Raw genomic sequence first — 12,467 nt, forward strand, 5'->3', positions numbered from 1 at the left:
AGTCATGGAAAAGACTTTGTAATGATCTTAGAGAGAGGAAGCCCTCTATAAACATGACAAGATCTGGAAGCCATAAAATATTGCTATTTTGACTGCATAAAATGTAAACATTTTTGCATGACAAAATAATGCCATAACCAAAGCCATAAGAGGGTAAACTGGAAAAATTTTTGTAGCATTCATGACACATAAATTATTTTCATTCTCCCATATATCAATGAAGAAAAAGACCAATTTATTGAAAAAATGGACAGAAGACATAAAATACTCCGTAGAAAATGAAATACAAATAGCTTGTAAACATATAAAAAGATGCTCAACCTTGGGCCAGGTGCGGTGGCTCATGCCTGTAATCCCAGCATTTTTGGAGGCTGAGGCGGGCTGATCACGAGGTCAGGAGATCGAGACCATCCTGGCTAACATGGTGAAACCCTGTCTATACTAAAAGTAAAAAAAAATTAGCTGGGCATGGTGGCGGGCGCCTGTAGTCCCAGCTAGCCGGGAGGCTGAGGCTGAGGCAGGAGAATGGCGTGAACCTGAAAGGCGGAGCTTGCAGTCCGCCAAGATAATGTCACTGCACTCCGTCTCAAAAAAAAAAAAAAAAAATGCTCAACCTCACTTGTAATATAACATAAATGCAAAGTAAAACTCAATAGTAGACTATTTTCACCTAACTGGTAAATGATAGGGGAAGTAAGCATATTATTAAGGGAGGTGTAAATTGGTACAACTTTTTCTGAAAAGCAATTTGGCAACAGCAATTTATTAAATAAAAATTTAACTATATACTACTCCTCTGAGCAATTTCCCATCTGGGAATGTATACACCTATGCTCTCCAGTATAGTAGCCAGTGACCACATTTGGTTACTGATCACTTGAAATGTGGCATATCTGAAATGATATGTAATTTAAGTGTAACATACACACCAAATTTTAAAGCCTTAGTATAAGTAAAATAATGTAAAATATTTCATTTTTTAATTGATTACATGTTGAAATGACATATTTTTGATATAATGGGTTAAATATAATATACTGTTAAGATTAATTTTACTAATTTCTTTTACTTTTAAAAATGTGGCTGCTAGAACATTGAAACTTACATATGTTGTTCATATTATATTCCTTTTGAACGTTGTTAGCATATACAGTTCTATTTGCATGCATAAGAAATTATGTATGTATAAAGAATATCTGAAAAACATCTTTAAGATTCACCAATAGAGTCTTTGCTAAATAAAACATGATACATCCAGACAACAGAATATTATGTGGACCGAAAAAAGAATCAGACCAAACTGCCCTGAGATGGGGAGCTTTCTGCTAGATATCACTAATTAAAAAAAATAATAAAGCATGGAATAGATGTGTAGTGAGCTAATGTTGGTGTTCAGTGTATATTGAATGAATTTTGAATGAATTATGTAAATTGTACTTATGCATAGAATATTCCTGGAAGATGCACAAGAAATCATTTTTAGTTATTGTCCTAGAGAGAGGAAATTGTGGTTCACCATTAGGGGCTGGAGAAGATTTATTTTTAACTCTACTTTTTTGTATTGATTAAACATTTTGCAACATGTATTCATTACCTATTTAGAAAAAAACCTGTATTTACAAGTTTTCATTGTCTTTGAAGAAAACAATCCTTATAAAGAATTTCCTGAAGTCAGCTATGTGAAGGTGGGAGATGGTTATAAAATCAAAAGGCCCTACACAGTAGTAGGTTCCTAAGAAATACCTGTTTCTTTCCCTTCCCCACACTTTGGCTAAGAGCACAGATGTCATAATAGAATCTTTCCACATTTCAGAGATCCCTTAAGCATCCCTATCACGTTATGGCTCTAGAGATGTCAAATGTAAATGGGATGAGGCTACACTGATCCTATGACATGCCCTGGAAGTTAGTTATTTCCCCCCAGTAAATCCCAGAAACTTGCCTGCTTACTTTTATATATGTCTCATCAAAATGGAAGGCGGCTTGTATAATGTATAACTTCCCAGTCAGTGTAATATTGTAGGCTGTCTGCAAATTTTATTACTATATTAAGGGCTGAAGCAAACTTTTCCAGTTATTACATCCTCAGCACTAAAATCTTCACTCTCCTTGTCAGTCTCTTGATTCTTCGGCAGTTAAAACACTCTCTTTTATTTCTGTATCAGAAACTCTATGTACTTCCCTAACCTCTTTGTCTACTTCAATCACCTCTTCTCACTTTGATGAAGTTTGTTGATTGATTGCTTCTCATGGGTACGACTGGCTTTCCGGCCCTTTGTTTAAATTTAAAACACTGGAGCCATCCTTCAGAAAATACACAGTGCTCAATCAATTGCATTTGCTCATAAAATATCTTTTTTTTTTTTTTTAACAAAAGTCTCTTGATTCTGCTTCCTCATTTCCATTCCCATTGCCTCTGCCTGAGTCCAGGCCCTCTTCATCTTGTCTAGAATATGTCAATTATCTCTTAACTAGTCCGTGTGCTTTCAGACTCCCCACTGGCAATCCATTTTCTACTTTACTGCTAAATTCTAAAAACAGATTCATGCCTCCATTCATTCATTCATTCATCAGACATTCATTAAGTATCTCCTTTGTGTCGGGCATCATGCTAGGAACTGGGGACACAAAGACTAAATGTTCATAGGCAGACACTACGTTTCTGGAGCTTAGAGTTCAGTGCAGGAAGCCAACGAGTAGACACATGGTTTACAGTGTACAGGGGTGGGCACAGGATGCCCTGGCAGCATCCATCAGGGAAGGAAATATCCCCAGGGCCCTTGCTATCTGGTCCAACTGTTAAGAGCCAGGAGGAGATGTTCTAATCAGAGGCAGCAGCAAGGGCCAAGGCTAAGCAGGGTGGTACATGGTGTGTGTGGTGAGTGTGACTGGCCAGGGGGTCAGAGAAGATTTAGAGGAGTCAGCACCAGGTAGTGGCAAAGGGCCTAGGGGGGCAATGCAAAGGAGTTCAGACTTTATTCTGAGGGCATACGTTTGAAGAACAGCAGTCATGAGATTGGATTTACATTTTATGGAGATCATTATGGTAGGAATTTGGAGGAGAGCTGGAGGGATGAAAGACTGGAGACTGGAAAGAAGGTTAGGAAGTGGCTGTTTCAACTATCCGGTCACGAGGATAACCTAAATCAAGATAAGAGCAGTAGGGGTGCTGAGCAGCAGACAGATTTGAAAGATACTCAACAATAAAATGAACTGGGGTTAGTGATTGCCTCTTTAGATTTTTGTGAGAAGAAAGGAAGGGGAAAAAGTCAGAATTGACTCACAAATATCTGGCTTGAACCCTTGGGAGGCTATGAGAGGTTATGGAAGGGGAAATGGCTTGGCAGAGAGAAGATGGTAGCAGTTGAGTACATGGGTCTCCATTCAGATGAGAGATTTGGATTGGAGACATTTTTTCTCCATCCATTTACTCATTTAGTTAATAGGTGTTGAGTGCCTACTACATGCCAGGCACTGTTCCAAGCACAGGGATAGTGGCAACCAAACAGGACAAAATTCCTGTTCTTGTGGCACCTTCATTCCAGTGAAGAAATTAAACAAACCGTACAAGTAAATCAATGCATAATGTCCTGTAGATATGTGCTTTGAAGACAAATGCATTAGGATAGGGCAAGGAAACAAAGTGTGATGGGGTGTGAGGGATATTTTAGATAAGGGTGTCCATGGAAAAGCATCTTTCAAGAGGTGATATTTGAGCACAAACCTGAACGAAGTGCCAGAGGGAGCCATGGGAAAGTTCAAGGGAAAAATATGCAAGGAAAAACCATATGGGACAGCAGGCTCCCTAAGCAATGGGTAGCAGAGGCTGTGGGAAAGAGGGGGAGGGGAAAGGGATGCAGATGTTCGCATAATAGGACCTCTAACAGTACCTGAAAACCTTGATTTCTTGAGTGTATATCATCTTGCTTCCTCTTGAAGCCAACCCTAGAACTAATTCCTTCCTCCATCATCACTCCCCAGCCTCTGATAAATATCATAGCACTGGAAACTTTGCATCACTATTATTTGTTACCTTGGTATAATCTGAGCTTCTCCAAGTTAGGGATGGGGTTCATCTTGTTCACTGCAATACTCAGCACAGTGTGTCAGGAGCCGGTCCACAAATTTGTGTTGACAGAACAATAATGACAAACAACAGGACACAGCGAAGGTAAAACTGATGTCTAGGGGAGTGGTAAGTGGTTGGTGATAAGTAGGAACAGGGATTGCTTTTTTAAAAAACAACTTTATATTTTAAAGCCCTGTAGTTTTACGTGTTTCTCTTTGACATCTTTTGGTATTCATTTCCATCTCTCTGACTAATAACTTAATTTGTGATTTTTTTTTCAATTTTAGGCTTTATCTATTGACTTCCCATCATAGAAGATGAAGAATCAGTTCTCTCTGCACCTTCCTCCACCTGAACTACACACATATACACACTGCCCCTATCCCTACCAACCCATTATAGCTGTGTCATAATTTTGGTTAAATTAACATTGCATATTCACATTTTAATGACTACGTAAATAGTATTCATACCAGGTTATGTGGTATATCATGGTTGTTATTACCACTTTTCCTTTCTTGCACAACTTTTTGTTTCCCTAGTGGTGGTATTATTTATTGATTGATTTTGTCATTTGGTTAATTGGTTGGTTTTCTAGTTTTCTGTGTCTAGTCATGAATTAAGCTCCAAATCTACTGTTTCCCAGTTCTGTAACCTCTTCTCAATACAATTAGACATGTGAGGTATGTGTGTGTGTGTGACTCTTCCTGATGATAGCACTGCTGGAATCTTTCGATCTGCTGCTTGCCCTGGTTTGCTCTTTGGGCCCAGTGCTCACCTGTTATCCTGGGATTTTTCTTTACCTTTCTGAGACTGGATGTCCTGTCTTCCTGTTTTGGTTTACTCCTTTGTTTCGGTGTATCAGTTCCTCAAGTAGCTTTTTTGCTTCTTTTCATTAGAGATATGGTCTCACCATGTTGCCCAGGCTGGTCTCAAATTCCTGGCTCCAGCAATTCTCCCAGCTCAGCCTCCTGAGCAGTGGGGAGTACAGGTATGAGCCACCGCTCCTGGCCTCAAATAGCTCCTTGATAATGTGCACAGGAGGAAAAGTTATTGAGACTTTACATGTCTGAAAATGTTTTTATTCTTTCTCGACACTTGAATGATAAGACAGCTAGATAATTTTAGAGTAGTAATCATTTTTGCTCAGAAATATGGAAGTATTGTTCTACCGTCTTGTAAATTCTAGTGTTACTGTTAAGAATGGAAGTCATTCTTATTCTTTTTTTTCTCATTAAACTTTGTTTTAAGGGGTCTTAAAATTCTGTGACAGCTTTTTAGTCAAGTTGTTTCCATTAAAAATTACTGATTTTAAAAACTAATGTCTTAAAACTGCCACATGCACAAAACAGAAGAAACAAAAAAACACACAAACCCAAACATGGTCCACAAAACATTCTCCTTTCCTTCTGAAGGTTTTGCCATGCATTGTCATCATTAACCGGTCTTTTACTATTAAACTTAAATGGCCAGTTGCAACAAACAGTTCTGACACTGTTCTTCCACCACTGATTAAGACTCGAGTGGCAGGTCTCAGGGATAATATTCATTTAGCTTTCTGAGGTTTCTGGGCAGACTTGGTAACCTTGCCAGCTCCAGCAGCCTTCTGGTCCACTGTTTTTTTTTCACTGTTTTTTTGTTTGTTTGTTTTGTTTGTTCTTTTAGACGGTGTCTCGCTCTGTTGCCCAGGCTGGAGTGGAGTGGCGCGATCTCTGCTCACTACAAGCTCCGCCTCCAGGGTTCATGCCATTCTCCTGCCTCAGCCTCCTGAGTAGCTGGGACTACAGGCGCCCACCACCACGCCCAGCTAATTTTTTTGTATTTTTAGTAGAGATGGGGTTTCACCATGTTAGCCAGGATGGTCTCGATCTCCCGACCTTGTGATCTGCCCGCCTCGGCCTCCCAAAGTGCTGAGATTACAGGCATGAGCCACCGTGCCTAGCCTGGTCCACTGTTTTGATGACATCCACAGCAACTGTCTGTCTCATATCACAAACAGCAAAATGACCCAGAGGAGGATTGTCCAAGAAATTCTCAACACACTTGGGCTTTCCAGGAACCATATCAACAATGGCAACATCATCAGACTTCAAGAATTTAGGGCTATCTTCCAGCTTATTACCATAACAGCAATCAATCTTTTCCTTCAGCTCAGCAAACTTGCAAGCAATGTGAAATGTGTGACAATTCCTTAGAGGGGCATGGTCAGCATCAATATGGCCTGGATGGCTCAGGATAATCACCTGAGCAATGAAGCCAGCTGCTTCCATTGGTGGGTCATTTTTGCTGTCACTAGCAACTTTGCCACAACAAACATCTTTGACAGACACATTCTTGACATTGAAGCCCACATTGTCCCCAGGAAGAGCTTCACTCAAAGCTTCATGGTACATTTATTTTTTTATTTTTTTGAGATGGAGTCTCACTCTGTTGCCCAGGCTGGAGTGCAGTGGTGTGATCTCGGCTCACTGCAACCTCTGCTTCCCAGGTTCAAGTGATCCTCCCACTTCAGCCTCCCAAGTAGCTGGGATTACAGGCATGCATCACCATGTCTGGCTAATTTTTGTATTTTTAGTAAAGTCAGGGTTTCACCATGTTGGCCAGGCTGGTCGCAAACTCCTGGCCTTATGTGATCTGCCCTCCTCGGCCTCCCAAGTGCTGGGATTACAGGCGTGAGTCACCACACCCGGCCCGTGGTGCATTTCAACAGACTTTTACTTCAGTTACAATATTGACTGGAGCAAGGGTGACCACCATATTTGGTTTGAGAACACCACTCTCCACTTGGTCCACAAGCATAGTACTACTACCATCAGTTTTGTAGACATCCTGGAGAGGCAGACACAAGGGCTTGTTAGTTGGATGAGTTGGTGGTAGGATGCAGTTCAGAGTGTCAAGCAGCACGGTTCCACTGGCATTGCCATCCTTATGGGTGAATTTCATCCCTTGAACCAATGCGTGTTAGCATGTGACTCGAGCATGTCACTATTCCAACCAGAAATTGGCACAAATGTTACTGTGTCCAGGTTGTAGCCAATTTGCTTAATATAAGTGCTGTCGTTTTTCGCAATTTCCTCTTCTGGCCATAGGGTGGCTCAGTGGAACTCATTTTGTTAACACTAACAATTGGTTGCTTCATACCCAGTGTATAAGGAAGAACACCATGATCATGGGTCTGCCCATTCTTGGAGATGCCACCTTCAAATTCACCAATGTCAGGAGCAACAATCAGGACAGGAAAGTCAGCCTGAGATGTGCCTGGATTCATGTTTATGATAAAATCTCTGTGTCCTGAGACATCAAATTTCCATGGGGAGGTATCAATGGTGATACCACGTTCAGTCTCAGCTTTCAGTTTATCCAAGACCCAGGCATGGGAAGGAGCCCTTTTCCATCTCAGCAGCTTCCTTCTCAGATTTTTCCATGATTCTTTTGTTGATGCTACCATATTTGTTGATCAGATGATCAGTGATGGTGGACTTGCCCAAATCTATGTGTCCAATGACGACGATGTTGATATGAGTCTTTTCCTTTCCCATTTTAGCCTTTAGGAGTGGTTTTCACGACACCTGTGTTCTGGCAGGAAGCCCATTGTGAAAAAGCCATTCTGATATTTGAAACTTGTTTAGTAACTTTTTTTTTGAGAATATTTAAGGCCTTTCAAGCCAGTGTTATTAAATTTGACAATTTTTGTTTTGTTGTGTCTTTCTTTTTAAGACTTAACTTTGTTTTTCTCTTACAGGTGAAGAACATCATTTTATTTCTTAATAATTAGGAACTCTTTGTTCCTGAGATCTTTTTAAAAATAAATTTATTGGTGCATCATATACAAACAACAAATTGCATTATTTAAACCTGATATCTTAATAACATTGAGTCTTCTATCTCATGAACATGATACAGCTCTTCATTATTTAGGTCTTTAACTTCTCTCAGTAATGTTTTGTAGTTTTCAATGCATAATTATTGAACATATTTTAGTACATTTATGTGTAAATATTTCATACATCTGGATGTTGTTGGAAATGAAATTGTAATTTTTATTTTTCTGATTGTTTATTGCTAGGTTATAGAATTCTATTTTTGTATATTGACCTTGCATAGGACTTGCTGAATTCACATAGCTCTAGGAGTTTTTTTTCTGGATTCCTTATGATTTTACAGTACACAATCATGCTGTCTGCAATAAAGAGAGTTTTACTTCTTCCCTTCCACTCTGTATACTTGCTGTTTTCTTCTTCTCCTCTCCCTTCTCCTCCTTTCTCCTCTTCCTATTTCCTCTTCTCTTTCTTTTCATCTTCTTGTCTTATTGCACTGCCTAGGGCCTCCAGAAGAATGTTGAATAGGAGTACTAGTAAGACTGGGTGTTCTTGTGTTAATCTTAGGAGAAGACATTCAGTCTTTCATCATTAACTAAGGTGCTCTCTGTAGGCTTTTTGTAGACGCCCTTGAACCAGTTGAGGATGTTTCCTTCCCTTGTTTTTTTCAGTTTGTCGAGCATTTTAAATCATGGATAGATGTTAAATTTTAAAAAAATGTTTTTGCTTCATCTATTGATATAATTATATGGGCTTTCTCCCTCATTTTGTTAATATGGTGAATTATGTTAATTGATTTTTGAGTGTTAAACCACTCTTGGATTTCTCGAATAAATCTCACTTGATCATAATCCTTTTTATAAATTACTGGATTTACTTTGCATATATATGTGTATCTATATAATTTTGTCTCCATGCATAAGGGATATGAGTTATGGATATTTCTTATAATGTCTTTTTCTGGTTTAGTATCAGAGTAATACTGCCTCTAAAAAATGGGTTTAGCAAATATTCTCTTCTTTTCTGTTTTCCTAAAATGTTGAATTATTTCTTCATGTGTTTGATAGAATTCAACAGTAAAGCCATTTGATCCTGGGGTTCCTCTGTGAGATGGCTTTCTTAATTTTGAATTCAATTTTTATGGTACATATAGGGCTATCATATTATCTATTGTTTCTTGTGTCAGTTTTAATATTTGTCTTTCAAGGTATTCATTTGTTTTAGTTGTGATCAAATTTATTGACATGGAGTTGTTTATCCTATTCCCTTATTTTTGTAAATATCCTTTGGATTTGTATTGATGGCTTCTCTTTCAATCTTGATATTGGTGATTTGTGTTTTCTCTTTCTTATTGATAAGTCTAGCTAGAGATTTCTCAATTTTATTAATCATTTCAAAAATCAGCTTTTGGTTTCATTGATTTTTCTCTATTGGTCATCTTTTTTCAATTTCATTGTTCTGTACTCTAATCTTTGTGTTTAATTTGTTCTCTAAGTTTCTTAAGAGAGAGCATAGATAATTGATTTTGGACTTTTCTTTTTTCATAATATAAATACTGATTTCATAATATAAGCACTGATTTAGCTGTTTCTATGAATTTTTATCATATTTTACTTATCACTCAGTTCAAATATTTTCTGTTATTATTAATATTTGTGATTTTTTTCCTTCACCTATGGGTTATTAGAGGTAAGGTTGTTTTATTTCAATTTTGGGGCTTTTCTAGATGTGTTATTGTTTTTTATTTATATTTAATACTGTTGTGATCAGAGAGTATGGTCTGTAAGATTTATTCTGTTAAAAATCAATTGACTTGTTTTATAGCCCAATATATACTCTATCTTCATGTGTATTTCAAAAGAATGTTTATCCTGCAGTAGTTGGCTATAGTGTTCTATAAATGTCAGTTAAAATAGTTGATAGTGTACAGATCTTCCACATCTTTTCTGATTTGTTTTTCGTATCTGGATGTTCTATGAATTACTGAGAAAATTCTGTCAGTCTCCAACAATGACTATGGGTATGCCTTTTTCCTCCTTTAGCTTTGATACTTATTCTTCATATATTTCAAAATTCTCTTATGTTCACATATACACTTAAAATTCATAATGGCTTGTGGTTATTTACCATTTTATCATTATGAAATATTTCTCCTTGTCTCTAGAAATATTCTTTGTCGTGTTGGCTACTTTTGGAAATCTGTATATGTTTATATAATTCATATATTAGCAAGGCTTCTAACATTTGGCATCTATTGTTCATTAAACTATTATACAGAACTGAGGAAACAGTGTGTACATAGGCACAGAGGCACGGACAAAAATGACAGGACTGTTCCGGGGCCAGTAAGATTTGATGAGGCCGCAGCATCAGTGAGGACAGAGGAATGCAGGTTTCCATTTGGCCCTTTACGCTGTGTTATGGCTCTTGACTGTATAGCATAAAGGTTTGGGACAGTCTTTGCAGTCTCATGGTCCCAGGCTTAACTTCTGAATCTACCATTTATTAAACTTGTGACCTTGGACAAGTTACTTAACCACTATTTCCTCATATGTAAAATGGGGACAAATAATAGCACATACTTCATGTGTTTTTAGAAAGATGAAATGATATATATATATAGCATACATACACATTACGTCTATATACACAAATACAGTGCTTAGTAAAGTGTTCAATAAATATCTATTTTTATATGTATAACTAGTATCATATCATATAATATGTGTATATTATATTACGTGTATTATTATATATATTTTCATATAGTCTAGTCTCAATTTTCCTGCTGGCTTCAATTTTCAGAGATTTAATTAATTGCCCTTTTTGTTTGAAGCTTTCTTTTCTCCATTCGCTCCCAGTCTCCCTGCCCCCACTCCCTTACTCTACTTTCTTAGTTCCCAACTTTCTGGGCCTCCTCCCTGCCCAAATTGGATTTCATAGCCTCAAGAACTGCAGACTGTACAATTAAGGTAGTTGCTACTTGCTATCTTTCTCCTTCTGCCACTCCCCCATGAACCTCAATAACCTGGCTACGATTTCAATTTCTGCTCTGAAAAAAATGCACTTATTAGAATTTTCCAATTATCTGCAATATGAATGCAGATAACTGGGGCTTATGTACCTAGTTCAGAAACACAACCCATGTAGTTGTGATGAAAGAATAACACTGTTTGCAGAAGAAATGCTCTATATTTATGATAAATATTCTCAGCAAAAATTGTCAGTAGAGCTATAAAAGGACCTTTGGAAGGGGCACTTGAAAACTCGGCTCAGCAACTTCCTTTTCCACCTTGAAGCATCCCCTTCAAAAGAACTCCCAACCAGATGATGTTTGATGTTCCTGACCTTGCAGCATGATGCGAAAGAAAGATCATGGGTTTTGAAGTAGGTTAGTGCAGACGCCTACTCTTTGGGTTATTTCTCAGCCTGAGCGCGTTTCCTGGCTTGTAAATTGCATGTAGGAATCCTTCCTAAATCCACATCCACAAGTTTCCCTTATTATGGGTCTTCGTGCATCTTATACCTTTCATGATCATAGTTTCACTTTCCATTTAAGTATCTAATAACGTCAGCTTCCTATAGTGGATTGTATGCTCCACAAGGCCAAGGACCACGAGAATTCACTGTACCCCTGTATCCCCAGGCTAAACCATCACTGTACACCCAAGAGTCTAGCACAGTGCCTGGCACACAGTAAAGAGCAAGTGAATGACAAAGGAGCAGTTGACAGTGGCCAGAGCTCCGTCGCTGCGACGTGGAGAGAGCCGCTCCGGCCCGCAGCTCCCGCCCTGGCACTGGGATAACTTCCCCCGCGGATGCCCAGCGCCGCCCTGACCAGACTCTGTACCTCGACTCCTGTCCGGCCAGGAGCCACAGCCACACGCAGCGCCTCGCCCCGTGACGTCACTCGGGGCGGGACTTCCGGCCGCCGAAGTTTAACAGTCCAGGCGGGAGCCGGAAGCCCAGCGCGGAGCGGGCCGCGGCCGCCTGTTGTGTTGCTGTGGAGAGGTGAGGTTCCGGAGGCCCTGAGGTCAGCGGGCCCCCGCCCGCCGCGTCCGTGCACCCTCGCGATCCTAAGACCCGCTTCGTCCCCCTCAGAGGGCGGGGCGGAGGTCCTTGGGCTTCGCGCGTCCGGAGCGGTTGCTGGGTGGGGGTACGGCGGCGCGCTGGGCTGGGAAGTGTCCGGGGAGGCGCGGGCCGGGGTCGCGCACCTCCCGGAGCCTTGTGGGGTGTGCTGCCTCCGAAAAGTTTGCGTCGTTTCCACAAGTCTGTCTTCTTTTTTGTCAACCTCAAGTACTTTTCTTTTGGCAGGAACTCGGATGCATTTTACAGGGTAGCCTCAGTTGAGCTGTTGTCCTGCAAGTAAAGTGTATTTTTGGTGATTGAAAGTTGGAGAACTTTCATTTCAGCTGAGTGGTGTAGTTGAATTGATTCCTGTAGCCGCTGTCCCTAAACCCAGGCCGACGTTACCGCCTTGTGTGCTGACTGCTCGCTTTCGACCGGACCCTCTTTGAGAGACTGATGTAAAGTCTCTCCCTTAAATGTGCTCAGTTCTCAGAAGACCGAGGTAGGTGGGC

The 12,467-nt window shown here is 39.8% G+C and overlaps 1 protein-coding gene and 1 pseudogene across 2 annotated transcripts in view; one reads left to right on the forward strand and one right to left on the reverse strand.

The window, feature by feature from the left end:
• Positions 1 to 5,615: 5,615 nt before the first annotated feature.
• Positions 5,616 to 7,608, reverse strand: LOC100456524 (elongation factor 1-alpha 1-like; annotated as a pseudogene).
• Positions 7,609 to 11,810: 4,202 nt separating this feature from the next.
• The window catches only part of NEDD1 (NEDD1 gamma-tubulin ring complex targeting factor), a 45,851-nt gene continuing 45,194 nt past the window's right edge, over positions 11,811 to 12,467 (forward strand). Inside the window, exon 1 of one of the 2 annotated variants that reach the window (XM_002823618.6) lies at positions 11,811 to 11,898. The gene's annotated coding sequence lies outside the window, so the exon portion shown is untranslated. Of the gene's footprint in view, positions 11,899 to 12,196; positions 12,458 to 12,467 lie in introns of those variants that run through there. The other variant, XM_054527529.2, reaches the window with a different exon arrangement.

This window comes from Pongo abelii, chromosome 10, assembly GCF_028885655.2.
Source record: "Pongo abelii isolate AG06213 chromosome 10, NHGRI_mPonAbe1-v2.0_pri, whole genome shotgun sequence".
Taxonomy (NCBI): domain Eukaryota; kingdom Metazoa; phylum Chordata; class Mammalia; order Primates; family Hominidae; genus Pongo; species Pongo abelii.